The sequence below is a fragment of the Eublepharis macularius genome, chromosome 8 (assembly GCF_028583425.1).
Source record: "Eublepharis macularius isolate TG4126 chromosome 8, MPM_Emac_v1.0, whole genome shotgun sequence".
In the NCBI taxonomy this organism is placed as follows: Eukaryota; Metazoa; Chordata; class Lepidosauria; order Squamata; family Eublepharidae; genus Eublepharis; species Eublepharis macularius.
In genome coordinates, this window is record NC_072797.1 from 126,800,443 (window position 1) to 126,822,867 (window position 22,425).

A 22,425-nucleotide genomic window follows, 5' to 3' on the forward strand; every position below is an offset into this window, starting at 1 on the left:
AGCGTGAGGTGGGTGGGCTGAGCGACTCTTCGCACTGTGGCTGAGCAGGGCGGAGCAGCCTCTTGAGGCTCTTGTCTCTGCCCTCCCAGCCAACGTCTTAATTGAAGGAGGGGGTGGTGCTGCCTCCTTCCTTCCAGGGCAGCAACAAATGGCCCCCGGCTTTTACAGCAACGCTGCATGCCGGGAAGGGGCCAAATTACCTCAGGACACATTCAATGACTCCCAACAGCAACTGCATACTGTTTAGAATGTTGGGGTGATGACCAATCAGGTCGCATATGCAAATGATCTTTAAAGGCTGGACGGGAAGAGTGGCCAAGCTGGCAGTGGGCGGGGGGGCAGTAGCCTGCCAGCCACACAGGGAAGCTACAGGATCCCTATGGGAAAACACATTTTACCCCTTTTTACACCATTAGGGAGAGAATTTCTTAAAATCTCTTCTTAGTTAGTGTTTACATCATGAAAGAAATATTCTCCCCAAATTTCATGTTTCTAGGTCCAAGGGGGTTTAGGCTGGGCGATGATAAGTCAGCCAGGACATTTGTCCTTATATATATAGATTAAAATGAGAAATGGCAGGCTGTGACTGTAGGGACCCCCTTTCCCTGCCATAAATTCTTTCCATACAAACATCCATTGACTTTCCTGATCTGAGAGGCTGGAAAAAGTAAGTAACAAATAATAATAGCATCCCATTTGAATTTAACATTGAGGTTTAGGGGAAATGTGGTAGGCAGAGTTAAATCTTTGTCCACATGTTCCAGTTTTGCTCAGAAGTAAATGCATCTTGTTTGAGAATCCAAGGAAGGAGGAAAACTCACACAACACGTTACATCTCTATGCATGGATTTTAATGGACTATAAAACAGAGAGATTTTCTCCTAGCTATGTATAATCTACTAGGAGAAACTCCTTGGGTGATGGGGACAATCCCAAAGAATTTCATCCCAATTTGTTTAAATAGAAGTAGTTCTGGAAAGGTGTCATATTTTTAATTGCCTAAAAATGGAGACATTTCTCTTATCTGCATAGATGCTGGGAGGAAGCATTCCATCTGGAAAAATTATATCTAAATCGGACTAAAAATTTAGAAGAATTACAGCCCATTGTAACCAATGGAAATAAAACATGGAATAAATATTCTGAAAATGGCATGCTTGCCAGTAGTTTCCCTATATGCAAATTTTGGAGAGATTTAAACTAGACAAGAGTCAATATGACTTTGAGCAATCTAAAACAGAATTTGAAATTGCCCGTTGTACAAATGATGAACGTGTTATTTCCAAAATGTAAAAACTTTTGTTGAAGTTTGAAATGGAAGCAGAGCAAATAACAAAATGTATGATAAAATGGGCAAAATTTTTTGGACATGACATATTAATGAAGCAATGGGAAAATATGTGGTCCTCCTTGCTCGCTCTTGCTCGCTCCCCTAACCTCCTCCTTACTCCTACACAATCCACCATGTCCTGTGGGTGGAATTCCCTTATATCCCTTCACCCATTCCTGGCTCCACCTGCCAGCCATGCCCCAGCACCCTAGCCACACCCTTGCCTGTCCTAGGCAGCCCCACCTGTGGCTGCTTTGCTCTCAGCCCCACCTGGTTCTGGCTGATTCCTTCTAGCCTGCTTGCAGGCTGGGGTGTGGTCCTGTGCTGCCTTTCCTCTACTGCAGGTAAGGCTGCTGACTGTCTTGCTGCTGGCTGGCTGTCCCTGCTTTCTGGGCTTTCTCCCTTTGGTCTGATCCCCTAGTGGATGTCCTCATTCTCCCTGCCTGGGTTACCAGCCTACCAGTGGAGGGTGGGGCTAGCTGGCTCCCATCTGCCCCATCTAGCCCTCTGAGGCTTGCGTGCTTCTTTACCTCCTTCTGTTGCTGGCAAGTTTGGGGCCTGGTCTGTCGGGGCAGCAGATGAACTGCCTCCCAGCTGTCCCCCGCCTGTTCCTCTAGGCAAGTCTGGGGGCAGAGCCTCAGACCCCGGACAGGGTGCTTCAAATGTATGTTGGAAATATGCTAAACAAGAAGGGACATTTTATCATATGTGATGGACATGTAAGAAAGCAAAGAATTTCTGGTTGCAGATACAATCATTGATTTTGAAGACTAGGATCCAGTTGAAACCAGAGATTTTTTTGTTGGGAGTAATGGACAGCCAGTTGGAAAAAAGATTTGGAACTTTGTTTTATATTTTATCACAGCAGCAAGAGTACTTTATGCACAAAAGTGTAAAACTCCAATATTGCTTACAGTGGAAGAATGGTGGACAAAAGTTTTGGAGTTTGCATCAATGGCAAAACTTACTTCATTGATTAGAGAAAGGACATTAGTTAATTTTTTGACTGAATGGAAACCCTCTTTCACTGTTTGTATATTTGTAACTGAGTGTTGCTGCCTTTAGGTTGTATAATTCTTAGGAGGTGCCTGCGTGCACCCCCCCCCCTTTACTGTTTTGTGTCAGTGAGCACTTTTGTGATGTATTTACTGGGATGGTTGTAATACTCACATCTTGATTACTTCAGTATTTGGATTATTTTGTATATACACATTATAACTATATTTTTGATAATTGGAGTGTTCTTAATGTGTATTCATTGAGTCTCTCCCTGAAAGCCAGAGCTAGGAGCCCCCCTCCCCTCTGGTCTTTTCCTCTTGTAACAAATTTGGAGCTCCAGTCCACACTTGGACGGAAGACCTGCCTATCAAGCTAAATTGGGCTTAGGTTGGAGGTTCCAGGGCAACAGCAGGAGTTCAGACAGAGTTCAGACAATCCCTGCCTAAATGACCATGGGAATTGATTGCAGGTGCCAGACTGCCTGGCTTGACGAACAGCAATGAACAGCAACGAACGAGGCTTGCAACGACCACCTGTTTGTTTAGAATGGGGCCTCGCGAACAGCTTGTTCGCAAACAGCAGATTGGGCTGTTCGTGGGTTTTTTTAGTTCGTATTGCTGTTCGTGCCCATGTCTAGATATTACCAGGAAATTCTACCATCACAGATGCAATTCTCTCTGGAATATTCTCCATCGCACACTCACTTGCTTCGTTCGTGCTCTCAGTTGTTCACCTTTTCTCTCTTACCCACTTGAGCATTCTGTAGCAGCAATTTTAGCCCAATCACTCTCTGTGCCACATTCAAGCAGTGCAAGCAATGTGTAAATCAAACTTATTAAAACACAATTTGAAGAACACATTGACAAAGGGAGAAAATAAAGAGGTGGAAGAGAAGGGAAAAGGAAGCCCAACATTTCTTGGCAAATTCAACACTAGTTGCCTGGAAACAGATTTTTTCAAAATAAACACTCAATTTGTTTCTTTTTAAGACGGCAATGTTACACGAACCGTACAGAGATGGCTATGAGACACGTCCCTTGGCCAGTCACCAGGGCAAACTGTCCCTTCTTGGGAAGCTGAAAATATTAATGCCAGGTGTCCAAGTGTTGAAATAAGAGAAAGTTTGTGAAGTGTTTCTCTTCTCTGTAAAATGACGGAGGAGTGATCCCCATGTTGAGTCACGCTGCACTTTCCAGCCAGGTGCTTTATGACAGCTTTACGGCAGCGTGGCAGAACTGTGAAGCGGCATCACACACACACATGTCTTCCAGTGGGAGGCAGCTGCTGTTTTTTATGCAAACAGTGCTGGAAGACTTTGGTCTGAAAAGAACAAAGAGAAAATGTCATTCATAACATTAATTTATTTGTACAGTTTAAAGATTTAATCAAGTGATCTATTTACGCGAGGACTGTTTGTATATTGCCAGCACTGGATTCATCTAATTAGCCTCCCTGCCGGTCTCCTGTCAGTGGGGGGGGGGGGGGAGAGCATATGGTCCATCTGCCTCCCCATGCTTGAGGAGTTAGAGGTTCACCAACCCACACCGCCACCCTTTTCTTCCCTTGTGTATGGCGGGCAGGGAAAGGGGGAAGGGTGCACCATCTGGAATGTGGATATCCATGAAATGTTATTTTATTGGTTTTACTTATTGTATCTTATTTATGATTGTGACCCGCCCTGAGCCTGCTTGCAGGGAGGGAGGGCTAAAAATCCAATAAATAAATAAATAAATTTTGTTCCCTTCCTCCCAGCAGTTCTTTCCAAGCTCAGGATATTGATCTCCAGGGTTGCAGAATCCTCGTGAAGTAATAGCCACATATAGGGACAATGTTTTTTTTTATTATTATTATATATTTATTCATTTTTAGACCAACTTTGTCACTGAGATCCAAGGCAGATTATACTGCGCAAGTGAAATACAATGCAACATAGAACATTCATTAAGCAAATACCACAATGAAAAAAGGTTAGGATATCCGGTGAAACAGATACAATAGCATATGTTAGCAAGGAATTTGCAAACAAGCATGAAGTCAAGCATGAAGGTGAAATTTTCTGAAACAATACGTAAATAATTTACATGACATGTTAAGCGACATGGACAATGTGAAGGGGACAAAATCGCCCCATCTCTTTGTGTTAGCACAGCTATACTGGTGGAAGGGGGAGGGGTGATCTCACCCCCTGCACCCCTCCAACCCAAAGGCTTTCCTGGGTCAGATGGGACAGCTAGGGTGAGGGGAACAACGGAAAGAGAAATCACTCGATCCAACCCTATGCTCCCTGCTGGATCTCCCAGATAGCCTTGTATACAAGTATCTTATAGTTAAGGACAGCAATGTCTTATTTATTATTACTGTGTTGTTTTCCAAACATAATAGAACGACCATAGTACGGTGGTTAGAGTGTCATACTAGCATCTGGGAGAACCAGGTTCAAATCCCCGCTTTGCGACAGAAGTTTGCTTGGGTGACCTTGGGTCAGTCACACACGCTCAGCCTAAACTGCCTCACAGGGTTGTTGTAGGGATAAAATGGAGAAAAGAATGATGTAAGCCACCTTGAGTCCTCATTGCAGAGAAAGGTGGGGCATAAATAAAGTTAATCAATAAATAAATACCCCTTGTATTCCTGAGGGTTGTTGTAGGGATAAAATGGAGAAAAGAATGATGTAAGCCACCTTGAGTCCTCATTGCGGAGAAAGGTGGGACATAAATAAAGTTAATCAATAAATAAATACCCCTTGTATTCCTGAGGGTTGTTGTAGGGATAAAATGGAGAAAAGAATGATGTAAGCCACCTTGAGTCCTCATTGCGGAGATAGGTGGGACATAAATAAAGTTAATCAATAAATAAATACCCCTTGTATTCCTGAGGAATACACAAATATTTCCCAAGTTGTTCTTTCTTGGACTGTAAGATCTTTCCTTCATACAATGTTATACTTTACTAACAGCAGTGATCAGATTCTCAGGATCCGCTCTACTCTCTGTACAGTCAGTGTTTTGAAGGCCAGAAACAATGGAACACAAAACCATCCTCATGACCGATTATGGTCTGTAATAAAGGCAATGCTATTTAACAGTAAAGTCCTCCCCGTTGTGCATCACCTGAACTCTCTTCCTTGGCTAGGATATCATTTCCAAAACCAAGGGGGCAGGGGTCATTAAGTAGAAAAAGAGCTGGAGGAACTTATTAGCATAACTCATTAGCATAACTCATTAGTATATGCCACGCCTCTTGCCATCACCAGAAGTGTGTCATTAGTATAACTGATTTACATATGCCACACCCCCTGACATCACCTATTCTGGCTGTTTTGGACCCAATCCTGGCCATTCAGAGCTGAAATTGGGCCCAAAATGGCAAAAAGGGGCTGAAAATGGCTGAAAAGGGGCACAAAATGGTAAAGATCGGGCCCCTGATGAGCGAGAGAGTGATCCACCACCTGTCAGAGGCCCGATCCAGGACATTTCAGCCCCAATCCAGGCCGAAACGGGCCCAAAATGGCCAAGAGTCAGGTGGGCAGGGCCACCTGACATGTGACCTCTTTGGGGGACTGCCGGAACTGTGTTCCTGTGCGTTCCCCCTCGAAATGAGCCCTGCCAGGGGGAATGAAACAATTAACATAGAAATAGATGCCAATTCTCACAACTTCTCAAAGCCTGCCCCCTTTTTAATACAGTTGCATTAAACATTTGTAAGATAGATGTAGGTGAGATAACATTCTTCTCTGAGCAGCAGCAGACCCACAAGCCACCGGCTCATAATCCTTAGCCTACTAGATATGGAACCAGAAGAAAATGCTCTTGAGATGTTTTCATGGGATCTGCCAGCAAGTGCAAACTAGTTTTTAGTACGAAAACAGGTATGACTGAGGAAAGCTACGGAAGTAAAGAATGGCCTCTTTTGAAGAACATTTTTTGCAAATATGACTTTTCGCTATTGACCAACTACTTTAGTATATGGAACTGGTGAGTTAATTAATTGACCTACCCTGTCAATTGAAAAAGTGTTTAGTTAGATGGCATTTGTGGCCCCTGCCAGTTCTCCAAACACCTGGAAACAATGCATCCAAACTTCAGTACTTTTGATTTCAAAAGAAAGGAATTCCATGCTTAAATCTCTCCCACTAAAATAGGGATGATGTAAATGTTCTCAAATTAAGGTCAGATCATACCTAACATTTCAATTATTGTAAACGGTGTTGCAAGGTTTGGTAGCTACAAAGTATACAGTCATCTGAAATAAAATGAGATTAGGGTGAGAAAATTAAGCTTCGAACCTGCATCTTAACATATCAGAACATAACACAGAGTACTACTATAAATAAGGAAAGATAGCTTCTGGCGCCTGAGAGATGCAAGCGACGGGAGGGACTAATGACGGACAGAAGACACTGAAAACTATTTTGCGTCAAACCTTAAACCTGTTTGCCAGTGTGTCCTGCCCTTAGGCTTTGTTTCAAAAGTTGATTTAATGTTTTATTTTATTTTAAAACTTATAAAACATTTTACAGGACAGTATGCATTTTTGTCCTTTTTATATGCATTAACACGTCTATCTGTCTGTCATGGGAAGGGCAGATTCAGATAATACCGAACAGCAGAAATACTGGATTTTTTTTTTCTTCCAGTGAATATTCACCTTTCACAATCACTGGGGATAAAATGAAGTGTTTTAGGGTCTCCAAGATGGGAAATCAGGAACAATGTATTTCTACATTAACTAAACAGAGATGTACAATATGCTGCAGAAGGTGGAATCCCAGGGGCAGGAATGGACAATTTGACCTAGGGCCAAGCTACACATGACGAATGACACTTGAACGGCAAGTGGACTGAGTGGAGGGCAAGTGAACAGGGAGAAATACACTTGCTGTTCAAGTGTCATTCGTCATGTGTAGCTTGGCCCCTAGACTTGCAAACTTGTCGATCTGAAAAATGGCTGTTTAACCTTAAACTTTGGGTCACGCTGCGCTACAGCAAATGGAAAGGCAGATTCAATGCTAGGACTAGGGAAGAGACTGAAAAAAAAAACATCAGAACATCATAACGGATATCTGTGGCACGTCCATATGAAGCACCTTGGTTGGTCCTACATGCTGCACATCAAAACAGATACTGAGAGCTGAGGCCATGAAAAGCTATATTGACCAGGGAAATGGAGCATTTTTTTTTCCTGCAGAAAAAGTTTGCTCTTAATGCTTACCTAGACAATCATGCGAAATATGGCTAGACAAACAGGTCTACATGGGGAAGGGAAATAAGGGGGAAATTCCACAGGCAATTAAGACCTAAGTAAGAACTGGTGTTGCTTTATCCAACAAGAATCTAGGAAACCCGTATTCAAATTCCCACACTGCCACAGAATTTGCTAGGTGGCTGTGGGCTCTAAGCTTGCCATCCTTATAAGCACTGGGGGCGCAGTTCCATTGTCTGACAGGGGGAAATGAAAGGGGGTGGAATGAGGATTCACTGACAGGTTCATACGCTTGCCAGCAATATAATGATATCTCCAGCAGAGAGGCTGATGTCACTTCCCATGTGCCAAGAAGTGATGACATTGCTGCTGAAGCCAGAGCAGTTCTGGCGGGCTAGCAATGTAATGTCACTTCCACAAGCGACATCATTACATCACTGGTGAACATGCAAACAGGCCGGTAAGCCTCTCCCACTGGCGAAGAGGCCGGTAAGCCTCCCATTGTCCCATTCCCACCCCCACCCCACTCCCTGCTGGTTGCTAGGGGGGACCTGGCAACCTTAGTGGGTCAGTCACTCTTCCTTTCTCAGACAAAGCTACTACACAGTGTTGGTGTGAGGATAAAACAGAGAAGGAAGAACGATCAATAGACAGAACATGGGCAAGGGAAAGGGAACCAGCTGAGCCTCTCAAGCTTTCCTTGGTTCTGACTGGCGATAGAAGAGAGTCTACTCCATTCTTCAGGAATCCAAGAAAGGAAAAAGGGAATCCTAGGAGTATAACATCTGAACCAGCCCTACATAGAGCCAAACTACAAGTGACGTCTTACACAGGTTGGACACTACTCGGCTTCCCTCAAGTTTTGATGGGAAATGTAGGCGCCCTGGTTTTACAGCTTGGCTCTCCATTACAGCTGCAAGACCAGGAGGCCTACATTTCCCATCAAAACTTGAGGGAAGTCGACTAGTGTCCAACCTGTGTAAGACGTCACTTTTAGTTTGGCTCATAGAGAGCCCAAAACAAACACACTCTTGAATCTGTGCACACTGAGAGAACTTATGCTAGGGATGAAGTCCAGAAGAATCTTGTACCTCCAGTAGCAATTAACTGAATTACTTAGGACCTTCGGAGTTCCGGTTTATTTTTTTGCAGCAGTAAGCTAACAGGACAACCTTGCTGTAATTACAGAGTTTCCTAGGAACTAGCAGGCCTTGTAAAGAACATATCAAACTCGCTGAATGGTTTTGTTGTTTTCTTTTAGGAAAATATTATCCTGTATTGGAGAAAACCCAGAAGATACATCCAGACTAATCAATTGACTCTTGCCAACTGTTTGTTGCAACATCTTTCTTGGAAACTATGTGGCAAAATTAATTCAGTATGTTCAATAAACACCAGTTCTGACAATATTCTGGGTATTGACCATTAACAATTTCTACATTTTAAAGCCTTTAAAAAAATCAAAAAGTTGCAGTTATTCCACAGCATGATTGTCAGATCTAACTGTTCTACAATTAGCAGTAGGAAGCAGATGAGCTTTTTAAAATGCCAGGATTTTTTTGATCAATGCTTTATTGCAATCATTTTTATCACTCATGTTGAAAGGCAAGAAACAGATCAGAGATAGCCCACTACTCAAGCAGTATGACAGAAACCCTTTGAACTACAGCAGTGGCCTTTGACCTTTCCAGACTCATGACTAGACATGGGCATGAACAGCCTTACGAACAGAAAAAAAACACAAACCGCCTAATCTGCTGTTCTCGAACAAGCTGTTCGTGAGGCCCCATCCTAAATGAACAGGTGGTCCTTAAAAGCCTTCAGCAGCCGTTTGGCAAGCCAGACAGTCTGGCACCTGCTGCAATCAATCTCCTTGGCATTCCTTCTGGCTTTAACCCTTCAAAGTACTTCCAGCACAGAGTCACATTTTTGCCATTGTGAAGAGGAAATGACAACCAACGGGGAGACCCGTGGATCATGCCTTTCCCAGGGTGCAAACTCTCTGAAACTTGGAGGATCTTCAGAGGACAGTGGGGACTATGTCCCCTGCAAATTTGGTGAGTATTGGACATTGGGAAGGTCACTTTTGTAACCTCTCAAACTAGCTGCCAGCAGACACTGCTGTTTTTGCCGAGACAGGGCCCTTTAAACTATCAGCTGGCAGGCGGCAGGGGGGAATCCCCCCTGCCGCCTGCCAGCTGATAGTTTAAAGGGATCTTTAAAGGGCCAAGTAAGTGGATTTGAGGGGAGGGGGGCTAAGTGGGGGGTTGGGAGTGGTTCTGGCCCCCACAAACAATGAACAATGAACAATGAACAACGAACATGTCTGGGAACAGTTCATGTTTGTCCATGTTCATTGTTCATTGTTAGTGGATGGCACCAAACAACGAACAGGGTGTTTGGGTTTTTTTTTCCCATTTATGCCCATGTCTACTCAAGACCAACTAAGTGGCAAGCATACGACCTTGAAGTCATGTGACAAGAAGAAGGGGAGCCTGAATTCTGACTTCATCAGTGTCAACACCAGGACCATGAGCAGTAGGTCAAAGGAGGTGTGGACAGAAAATAAAAGTTAGGCATCACCAGGTGCAGCATACTAAAGAATGAGTCAAAGATGATGGCTAGGGGTGTGCATAAGGAAAAAAACAAACTGGAAATATGCCCAGAAATCACTGTTTCATTTTGATAAAGAAGCTTCTAGAACACTGAACCAAATCCAGGAAACTAAATTGTAATGAGTCCCTCCCATCAAAAAGTTTGTGTTTCATTTCAGTTTGTACCTTGCAGCAGCATCAGGCAGGCAGAAGGGCTCACCTTGCAGGGCAGCATCTTGTTTTCCTGAACAGTATTCACCAATCATATCCCAAGGAGAGAGATCCCTTATGTTGTTAATTAATTTTATTGTCAAGAAGAGGGAATGGGTGCAATGTATATGAGTGCATGCCCCCCATCACTAGCTGGGAAATGGCATTGTTTCCCTGACCATCAGATACTCACAAGGAAAGACCCCTCCCTGACTATCAGGTTTGGAAACATTTGGGAGACTTCATAGACTGCAATTCAAATGACATTTCCTTGAGAGTAAGCACTATTAAATAACATGGGATTTACATTTGCATAGACCTGCTGGGGGTGCATCTTGGTTTGTTTTGCAGTGCTACCCAGGCACTGGTCTGCCCCTCCCCAATCAGGGCACTGGGACAATTGCCGTGAGGAAAAGTGCTGCATGGGGGTTGAGAACAGTCTGTTCAATCAATCAAACTTGATAAAAGCCCTGGAAGACCAGTCATAGCTGCAATTCTAAGGACGCTTCCCTGGGGGTCAGGGAAACATGGCACCAAAGGCAATAATTTATTGGCACTATAGAAAAAGAAAAAAAGTGAACATAAAGTAGGATTGTTTTCAATGCAGCCACCCCTAACAGTTTCTCCCCGTGCACCTGCCAACACTTGCTTTCTTCAGGGTCCGTTATCATGTGTGTGTGTAGCGAAACTGAGGGGAAACTCAGCAGGTCAATGGTTTAGAGGGAAGACTGTGTTCTTTGCAATTTTGGTGCCATTAAATGAAAAAACACCTGCCCTGAAGAAGGTGGAAGCCCACATTGCAGAGAACGGAGCTGAAAGTCAGGGTAACAAAAAAAATCCAAATGGATTAGATATGAGCCAGGCATGCCCCCACTGGAAAAAACAGTAATGGTTCACAGTTGGAACCCCCCGGTCCAAAACTGAAACAGAATTTTTTTCAGTGCATGCCTATAGTCACAGCCATGGAGGAATCCTGAGCATGCATGCATGTCCACCTGAGCATGCATGCAGACAGAGGCAGGAGGCTTAGCTCCTTTGTTCTCTATGCAGCACGGCCTTCAATGAGAGAGAGAAAGAAAAATACAGAACAGCAGTTCTGTAGGGGCTCAGAGTTCTGCAAGAGGCGCTTCACAATTCACAGATTGAAGAACACTGAAGTTCAGCATCCTTGAACTTGGTGAGCATTTGCCTCTCGTCTACTACTCAGCCATGGAACAGGTGGCAACACAGCATTATTAGAGGGAGGTCTACAGGATAGGATGGACTGTCCCATAGTCAGACCTGCTAGGAGGTGAGTCAAAAAGTTCATTAGCCTGTATGGTTGTGGCAACTGTGCCCCAGATTGGCAATCCATGAAATGGCTTAATGGAGGGGGGGGGCTACTCGTTATGTTCATTTTCTGTATCACTCTTTAGAGCTGGACCTGACTGGATAGCCCAGGTGAGCCCGATCTCATCAGATCTCAGAAGTGAAGTAGAGTCAACCTTGGTTAGTAATTGGATGGGAGACCTCCAGCAAAGACCAGGGCTGCAGAGGTAGGCAATGGCAAACCACCTCTGTTAGCCTCTTGCCTTGAAAGCCCTATCAGGGGTCGGCATAAGTCAGTGAGGACTTGAGAGCACTCTCCACCACCACCTTAGAACTGAAATAGAAGAGTAGACAACTTGTTTCAAAATCCTTATTTGTCCATAATTACAATGGCATCGAGGAGCCCCGTGGCGCAGAGTGGTAAGCTGCAGTACTGCAGCCCAAGCTCTGCTCACGACCTGAGTTCGATCCTGGTGGCAGCCGGGTTCAGGTAGCCAGCTCAAAGTTGACTCAGGCTTCCATCCTTCCGAGGTCGGTAAAATGAATACCCAGTTTCCTGGGGGTAAAGTGTAGATGACTGGGGAAGGCAATGGCAAACCACCCCATAAAAAGTCTGCCAAGAGAACGTCATGATGCGACATTCCCCCATGGGTCAGTAATGACTCGGTGCTTGCACAGGGGACTACCTTTACCTTTACCTACAATGGCATACAAATGACTTAATCCATCTTAGAAAACATTTGATGTGTTGGTTTCTTGTAGGCTGTGAACCTGAGTACAGTCGCCACGTGGTACAGATGCCCAGGTTTTAGCCGGGTTCTGGGCATCTCACCTGTGACCCATTTGGGCCACTAGCTGGCCTTGATTCCCAGCTTACTTTTTTTCTTTTTTAAAAAAGTCTCCAGCGATCCTAGATATACGAAGCAAAACGTGCATGTTGTATTCTGCCCAATTGCTGAGTGAAGAGCCAGTTCACACCCACATTCCCTCGAGTAGAACAATGAAGGGAGCCACAGCAATGACTGACAGGCTTGCTCTGTCTTTCCCAACAAGGAGAAACCATTAGCCAAGTTATCATGATGCTCGCTCAGATCCTTCCCAAATGTTTTGTGGTTGTTGCCAAGAGCGGAGACAAAGCTAATGGTGCACTATGTGTTTGGGCTTGATTTACATAATTAAAATCCATTTGCATAATATGCTAGTTAGGTGACCTACATTGGAGGAAAGGGCCTCTGAGCTGTGCCTACTTCCCCTCCCCCCCTCTGCTATACATGACATTAAGTGCTTTTAAAATTATTATTATTATAATTCATGCAGCTTTCTCAGGCACTCAGAACAGCCAGTGCCACAAAGGAAAATGTAAACAGTTCCAAACATGTCTTCTCTTAAACGGAACAATGAAGTAAGGATTTCTTTTAAAAATATTTAAAAAAAATTTTTTTGCTAGAGTTTTGAACAGAAGAGGCAAGGTCAACATTCCCACATCAAAATAGTACACTTGAGTGGCAGGTCGTTGTTTTTCAAAGAAATGGTCAAGAAACCACAGGCATATGGACGGTACACCTTACAGGCCGAAGATCCCTATAGCCCACTCTCTGTGAGTCTCTGTACATGAGACGTCTTAAATGAGAACACTTAAGTGAAGGGAGACACAATGTTAGCCAGGGAGCATTGTTTAAAAAGACAGAGCCAAAGGCTCTGTCAATTTTACCTCCCCTTCCCAGAGGCTAAGATGAAATTAACAAACCCTCTGAGGAGTGATCTCCGCTGGCTCTGTCTTTTTAAACTACGCTTCCCTGCTAACATTGCATCTCCCTATACTTGAGTGTCCTCATGTAAGATGTCTCATGTAGAGAGATGCACCTTGCAGCGGTTCCCCGCGGTCTCAAGGAAGGCTCTTTCTTGGTCTTGTTACTTGAATATTTCAGACTGGGAACTGAACCTTGGACCATATGTATCCAAATAATCTGTTGCCAAGTTATGGATGCTTCCTTGCCAAGTATTAAGCATGCAGCCTTCGGCAGGCCAAGCACATTCTCTGTCACTGACCTACGGCCCTAACAAAAAGGGATATGGTAAGCCAAAATGGGAGGAAAGGCTGCCCTTCGAAAGAACACCGTAACAATCTTAGCATCATCTAATTATGAGGAAATTGTTTGAGCCTTCAGAAATGCTTGGAAAACGCCCTACAGGTAGATTTTCCATTAAGCAATTGCCTACATGTTATCAGCAAGTCATTATACTTATTGAGGAAGGGGGGATCAGTTTTACATTAACAACAAGAAAAGAAATCCAGATAATGAAAAAACAACAGAGTCAAAACTATCAGCCGAAACCAACCCTCCTCTCCAGTAGAAACTCTGATCCTTAACAAAATGTGCGGAAAAGAATCAGATTAAATTCAATAGGAGCAGGATGGGGCAATAAATGAATAAATTTCTCAACAACATCATTTATTCCACATATTATGAACCGAAGAGCTTTCATTTCTGAGTATCTCTAGTCAGATTTTAAAGTTTCTTTTAAAAGACAAGTCAAAAATAGGTTGACCGAAAAGGGTAACTCGAACTTCAGTGAATCTATGCTGAAAAAAACAAAGCATGCTACAACAGTCCAGAACTTTTCAGATAAAAGGGCATACAATTGTCATGATTTAGTTTATTGAAACAACTTGTGAGAGTTTTGAGCATGCCTAACTCAAGCCAATCTGGAAAGTGTCAAGATGAAAGAAGAGGAGAATATGAGCAACTGTCCTGATAGTTAAAGTGTTGGCTGCTAGCTAAAGTCTGGTGGTGAGGGCAGTCCAAGGAAAACCCTTGAGGAGAAACAAACACTCAAAGCAACATCAGAGGTAAATCTCTTGCACATAGCCCATTACTGCGTGCTCAGCTTCACAGCTCAGGTGACTAGGAAAGGCAGAAAAAGAAATGAGGACAGGACATGTGAGCCTGATAAGAAAGTTGTTTTTTTTTAATTATCTTCCGGAGCCACTAGCTGCTTTAAAACTGGAGCAATCCAAGGCCTGCCCACATGCATTGGGGAAGGCCCAATGGCTCCTAGGTAGAGATAGTCATGAACTAGAAAAAAAGAACCTTGCGGTTCATGGTTTGTCACATTTCACAAACCTGTCCTGGTTCGCGAACTGGCTCATTTGGTTTGTGAAAATGTCACTTCCGGGCCAGTAAATCACCACTTTCGGGCCAGCAGAAGGTCACTATCAGGTCAGCGGAAGGTCACTTCCGGGTCAGCAGAAGATCTGCAGAAAGCCCATCCCCCATTGCCTAGGAAACTGATTGATCGATGTCAAGCTGTCTCCAGTGACGAACTGAAAAATGAACCAAACGAACTGCCCTAAAGTTCATGGTGGTTCATCAGAAATGGGCTCTGACAAACCGCCGGTTCACAAACCACGAACCAGCCTGGTTTGTGACGAACTTTGGTTCATATTTCAGTTCATGTCCATCTCTACTCCTAAGCATTATTGTCCCCCATGCAATGTAGCATCACATATTGCTGGTATTTATAAGTGTGTCAAAGTAATTATCAGACTGAAATTCCAGTTCAAAAAGATTAGTCAGTTCGTAAGGGTTTTACCAAGACACTTTGAACACATGAAACTGCCATACACTGAGCCAAACCACTGGTTTATCAGGGTCAATGCTGTCTATTTGTTCTGGAAGCTGCTCTTCAAGTTCTCCAGCAGAAGTGTTTCACATCACCTGCCGCCTGATCTTTTTAACTGGAGATGCTCAGAACTGAACCCAGAACCTGGGCCGATTCCAGATGGCCCTCCTCATCCTGAAACGTCGCGCGTCGTCGCGCGGAAAATGCAAAACTCGCGTGAGAAATAACGATATTTTGCGTTTTCCACGCCACGACGTGTGACGTTTCGGGATGGGGAGGGCCGTCTGGAATTGGCCCTTCCAGAGTTTGAGCTGCAGTCCCACCCAGTCTTGTAAACATGTGGGTGGGAAGAGGAAAGAGAGAGAAAGGCGAACTTACATTCTTGTCAGACTCAGGTATATGGCGGTCTTCTGGAACCAAGAGTAAGCAAATAAAAACTGTGCAGACACTGTAATTCCCAACAGGAGGTCAATACTTATTTAAAACCAACTAAATTCCTAAGCTACAATGCTGTGATTAGATTTATTTATTTATTCACCTTATATATCACCTCTCCACTACATCTGGTGCTCAAAGCGGTTTAAACCATACATATAAAATGCAAACATTAAAATCAATAATCCAATATTAAAATGAAATACAGACATTAACAACCAACAACATAGTATAATACAAACATTAAAACCCATACATCTAATAAATTTTGGAGTGTCCACCTTGCATTTCTATCCTTGTGAATTTTCTTCTCTTCTCTGCATTCTGATATCCCAACATTTGTATTCTTTGCAAGCACATGTGCTAACTTGCCCAGGTAGGAGAACTCATAATTAGAAAAACCACTTGCTGGTTTCATTAGAAGTGTGTGTGTGTGTGTGTGTGTGTGTGAAAGAGAGAGAGAGAGAGAGAGAGAGATGTGGGATGCTGTGGGATGCTATTATGCCTGTAACCTTTGTTTCTCCAACCAAAACATATTCTGCCTCTAAATCTTCGGTTTCCTTCATTGACTCTACATATTCTGCCAAGTTGCCCCTTAGGTCTGAAACATTCTCTCCTTTAATATCTGTGGTGATGCTTCTCCGTTTATCTTCTTTCAAATTCTTGCTCCAAACCTTTTCCTCAGCCAGATCTCTCTTCCTCCAGAACCTTGTCAGAAAGGTTTTAATATTTCAGCTCCCAGGAGCCAAAATAGAATCGTGTTAATGTAAAACATCTTTCATTCTAGGTTTCTTTTCAGAACTTTGATGTGCAAAGGAAGTTTCAGTTTCTAATTTATGTTATTATTTGCAGGATGGTAAACTTCCAGACAGCTTGGATTCCTCTCCATAAATAACTTTTGTAATTAAATCTAGGCAACCTAATGAAGATGTCGGCACAACTGACAATCTCACCACAGCCACTTACTGAGTCCTTGTTTTATAAATGGTCACTGCTGATGAGGAATGTAAATTTCCTCTGATATTGAGGGGGGGAAGAAGGATTTCCTATGGTAATGTTTACTAGTAGCCTGTGCTACCTACTAATTTATTTCAGATCAGCACGGAGACTGCAGCTTTCTTCCCCTTGTAGGTTTCTAGGAATATGTACTTTCCCCCTCTACCCATTTTCTTCCCCCCAATTTCCTTTTCCCTCTGGTCTCACCATCTTTCTTCAAATCATATGCATCATTCCCTTCTTCCACCATCCTTGTCTAAACCCCTATGCTCCCCTCATCTTGATAACTTCTTAGACCCTTGCCTCTCACCCGAAACCAGCACCTTCCAGCCTTTTTTCAACCTTTTGTGTGACTCAGGGCCAAACTACAAGTGATGAATGACACAGGTTGGACACTTGTCAGCTTCCCTTAAGTTTTGATGGGAAATGTAGGCAGCTTGGTGGAAAGTTGGACAAGTGACAGTTGAAAAGTCCATTGGACAGCAGTCAGAGAGCCAAGCTGCAAGACCAGGATGCCTACATTTCCCATCAAAACTTGAGGGAAGCTGACAAGTGTCCAACCTGTGTCATTTGTCACTTGTAGCTTGGCCCTCAATTAAAGCAGCTCAGCTAAGGGCAACCAGAGACTCTTCTTCTGCCAGAACATCATAATCAAACCTCCCTCCGCAATTATAAAATATAGATTGTGAAAAAGATCCTGACAAGGGCCGTTTCCACATGGCTTACCTTATTCTGCAAAATAGCGAAATCTCACTCAAAATCCCGCGAGAAGACGCTGTTATCGTGTCTTCTCATGAAATAACAGCGTCTTCTTGCATGATAACAGCGACTTCTCACGAGATTTCGCACAAGATTTCGCTATTTTGCAGAATAAGGTAAGCCGTGTGGAAACGGCCAAGGTTCAACAACACTGAACAGAGTATGCGTCCACATTTGTGCAAAGATTGGGCAACTTTCCCCAGGCACTGCCGCTAACCAGCCTTTCTGCATTTCAGCCCAGCACTCTCGCAGGGACCGTTCACAAGCCCCAAACAAAACAAACTGAGCTTGACCTTCAGCCATGCCTGGTGGATTGTACCAGTTGTTGTTCTTTGATTCCATTTGGTCAACACAGCAGCTGCAAACCTTAGCTGGGGTCAACAGTTAAGAACGGCGAACAATATTTTACATGACTTGCTCTTATAAATAACTGAAGAATTCACTCCCTGCATATAATACTAAGTGGAGCAGGGAGGTAGAGAAATCCACAAACTATAACATGGTGTAATGAGGTTTTAAACCCCATTTGGATGGAACATTAATAGACGCAGATTTCTTTTTTAAAGCGCTGCTATCACTCAAGAGGGTTGGGCAGCGGCCCAAAGATTACCAAAGAGACACCAGCTTGTTCCAATCAAACACACACAAGAGTGCAAAAGACAACTTCATACCTCTATTTCATGCTCAGGTTGGCTCACAATCAAACATTCTGATTAGGAGCTTTTTTAGGCGTAAGGCTGTTGCCAACGGAGCGACATCCTCGACCCAAATGGCAGCTCCGACACTCAAGCGTGCAACCCGACATATTTCTTCTATTGAATACACCCACAAATGATACTTATATTCCCAATACAGTTGGATTGCCTTGGACACAAAAAATGAAAACACTTGTGCCAAAGATAACTCCAGAGGAGCCAGTTTATTTGATTCACTGATTTTAAGAAAAACGCGCTGGGGAGGGGTGACCCAACCAACTCTAAAGCAGATATGGAATTAGGGGCAGCAATGAAGGAACAGAACTCCAACAGACGTAATAGGTTGTTTGGATTTTTTTTCTATTTCTGTTGCTCTGGGCTATTCTGTCCCCACTCTTATGAAAGTCCTCCCCAGTTAGCTACAGGCCTTATTCTATGGTTCCAGAGGAAGCTTTGAATATTGAATCCCTTGCCCTAATTCTTCCCACTGGCTTGGATGGCTGAAAAAAAAACTCTGCTAACAGAAGCGGGGGATTTTCAGAAATCCCCCACTTCTTCTGCAGACCTCTCCTCTTGACTGCTACCTATACTGTTCTTGAGGTCCAAAATGACATTCATCCGCAGAAATATTGTAAACAAATGTAAATAAAATGCCTTCTTGTTCAACAAACTTTCTTCACAGGTGTCTTAACAAATGTCAGCTGCAGTAAGCTAACCAAGGCACACAACCTGCCAACCATATCCATACGTGCTCCTGACAGATTTTCAAGACAGTACTAAATATTGTGCCTTTCAGAGATTATTCCTCCCCATGCATAACTTTTTTTAAAAAATGCAGCTGCCAGAACTGTGATTAGAAGAGAAATCAATATTGGGGAGGGGACTATTGAATTCTTTCCCGCATATCATTTTCCTATAAGAAAAATCACAAACTTCCAAGCTGCTTTTACCCAAAATGTTTGTGCCCTGTACTTTACCATGGTAGGGAACAGGCCTTTTATTCAGCAGGAACACGGTGGAACAGAATTCTGGCACCTCGAAAACAGTCATGTGTCCAGTGCCCCCCCTCCTCCAATCTCCAGGCAGAGATCAGTTCCCCTGGAGGACATGGCCATTTTGGTAAGGGGATTTGGAAGGGGGTGTGCAAGTTTAAAGTTAAACCACCCCTTTCTGCGCAGCTTGGAAGCTGTGCAGAAAGAAGTACATTAAACCTTCATGGCTTGCTTCAGCTGACAGGAGGCTCCCCACTGGTGGTCAGCTGAAGCAAGTGCTGGGGATTAAAAGTTAAAGTTCCCCTTTCCCTGTGGCTTGCAAGCTGCATGGAAAGGGGTGATTTAACTTTTAAACTTGCAACCCCCCTTCCAAATTCCCCTTCCAGGGGAACTGATCTCTGCAAGATGCATCAGCTGAAGCCGGCAGTGGGGGGGGGGGGAGTTTGAAACTGAAAGCGCCCCTTCTTTCAGTTTTCAAATGCCCCCCCCCCGCTGTAGCTTCACCCAATGCATAAGATGTGTTTCTCCCTCATTTCCCTCCTAAGAGTTTCACCACCTCTTCTCCCAGAAAAAAAACCCTGGTAGGGAAGCAGGTAAAAGCATATGGGGCGGGGGCAACCTCTGGCTAGAAAACGTCTAGAACCTCTAGAAGAAGACACTAGTAGAGATGGAGAGTTAATGTAGGTGAAACTGTTTCTTCCCTACACTGCTTTTTCTTAGAAGAATAGACCATTAAAGTTGTTACATACAGGATTCGGTTTCGTTTTCCCGGCCATGTCGGACGCTCCTCTCCGCAGGTCCAGGAGGAAGCGGCCGAGCAGCCTGACCGGGTGGTTGACCTGCGAGGGTTAACCCCCAGGACTCCCAGGTAGGGGGTCAGGGTCCGGAGCACTGTGGGAAGAGCCCCCTGAAGTCAATCCAGGGGGTAAATAGCCCATCTGCTCCTAGGGAGGCCAGCAGACTTGTGCAGCACATCGTGTGCTGCCGGGCCATGGAGAATGGCAACAAGCAGATTTAAGGTGAAAGCCTGTAAGTAAGCAGATCCCTTCTGTTACTTTAAGCGTATGCGAAGGATTGGTGAGAGTTGAAGCTTAAGAAGGTTCGGATATCTTCCCCTTCATTGAGTTTTGGAACTCAGTTGGCGGACTCCCCCCCCCCTAAGATGGCGACGAAAAAGCAGAGCCCTGCTGTGGGCAAATCGGTTTTAGCTGCGTTGCAGGGGAAGGGAGAGACTCTTGAAGAGGTGGTTAAACGGTCGGTCGTTGAAGCTATGAAGCCCTTTGTTGATAGGCTAAATGAAATCGGACAAAGGGTTGGTTCAGTTGAAAACGAAGTGAAAACCACTAAAGATGTAGCGCTCGAGGCAGAGAAATCTGCTCGTGAAAATGCAACACTCATGAGAGCTACAAACAAAGAAGTAAAGCTTTTGGAGAATCAATTGATAGGACTACAAGTGGATCGTGCTCAGACGGTATTGCATTTACAGAATGTGAAGGAGGAGGAAAGTGAAAATTTAAAGGATCTGGTGTCGGAACTTTTGGTGTCATTCGCAAAGGCAACTAAAGAAGAGTTAAAAAGCGATATTCTGGAAGTCCATCGGACATCTTCAAAATATGCAACGAAGCATCAGCTGCCTCATGAGATTATTATTGATTTTTCATCTAAGAAGACTCAGGACACCATTTTATATAATTCGACTAACGTGGACTTGGACTTTCTTAGCAACAAGGTTAAGATATTGAAGGACGTTCCATTTCTAGCTCGGAAAAGAAGATTCAAATACAAAAGGTTTGCAGCTCTTCTGAGAAAGTGTGATATAAAATACAAATGGTTATTTCCGTAAGGCATCTGGTTTAGATATAAAGATCAAGCCTACAAGATAATATCGGAAGTACAGCTGAGGGATTTTGTGCTTAATCATCAAGAGTTCAAGCAAGAAGAAGATCCAGAATCTGAAGGGGGGAGTGGGGAGGAGGGAGTGAGCGCAGCTATTGTAGCTGTTCAAAGAGAACTGAGACCGAGACGCGGGGGGGGGCGGGGAAGAAGACCTGATCCTGACTGTAGTTCGTATTTTATAAGATGTACCAATCTAATAGCATATTAGAAAGTTTAACTTTAAAAAATTGTATTATGAATGGAATTCAATACTTGTAGTTGTAGACCGTGTTCTTATGTTGTTTTTTCCCTCCCCCTTGTTTCTTTTTTCCTTTTTCTTGTTTGTAGTTTTGATGTTAGCAATTAAAATTTTAAAAATTATTTTAAAAAAAAGTTGTTACATACAGTGGCATGTAACAACTAATTTGACAAATGAAGACGCATGGCATGTTAGACCCTTGGTCCATCAAGCTCAGACTGGCAGGGGCTCTCCAAATCTTCAAGCAAATGTCTTTCATGCTGCTTGTTCACCTGCTGCTTGTTCTTTTACCTGGAGATGCTGGGTAGGGATGTGAGCTTCAGTATTTGGGGTTTGAAAACATTCCTGAAAAATACCTGATCAGTATTTTCCGGGTATATTCAGGAATACGAATCGATATCCAGAATTCTTGGATATACCGGTATTCTGATGCTGATTATATTTACGAATATCTGGGGCCAGCACATGAAAGGTTGTTTTTCTTGCTTTTGCAGGTTTCGCAGGCAAAAAAGGGGGGGGAGGAGTTGCCCCTCCCAAGTGAATGGCATCAATTGGGGGAGCTCAACTGTCCAATCACAATGAACCAGAGCACAAACAGATATTCAAAAGGAAGGAACTGTCAGTTCTGTGAAGTGTACGTCTTTTGAGTTTAATACACACTGTGGACTGCCAGAGAAGATGTAGGTAAAGATAAATCTTTCTAGGTTTGCATCCAGCCATTTGAATGTACACAAATCAGCCCATCGTACTTTGAGACAGGTTGTTAGCCTGTAGGTCTGGTTTGTGAACCAAGAGCTGTTTCCAGCATTATAATATTAATGTAACACCAGAGGGATGGAAGCATGGAAAAGCAGTGGTAAAAGCAGACACTTGTGTTACCAGAACTGCTCTTTTATTATAATGGGGAATTAGCTGTAGCAGTCTGTAACTATTAATATTAAGCGAGGATCATAACCTATGTATACGGAGGTCCTGATCCCAGACACTCTAGTGAAAAAGAGGCAGACAACGAGTCAGGTTCAAACACGTGTATTGAGTGTAGCGTAAGCCTAGCTTGCACAATCATACAAAGAACATACAAGGTCTAAGAAATACAGAGTAGGAAATACAGAGACATTCGCATTAGCTGGTTCCCAACGATGATAGG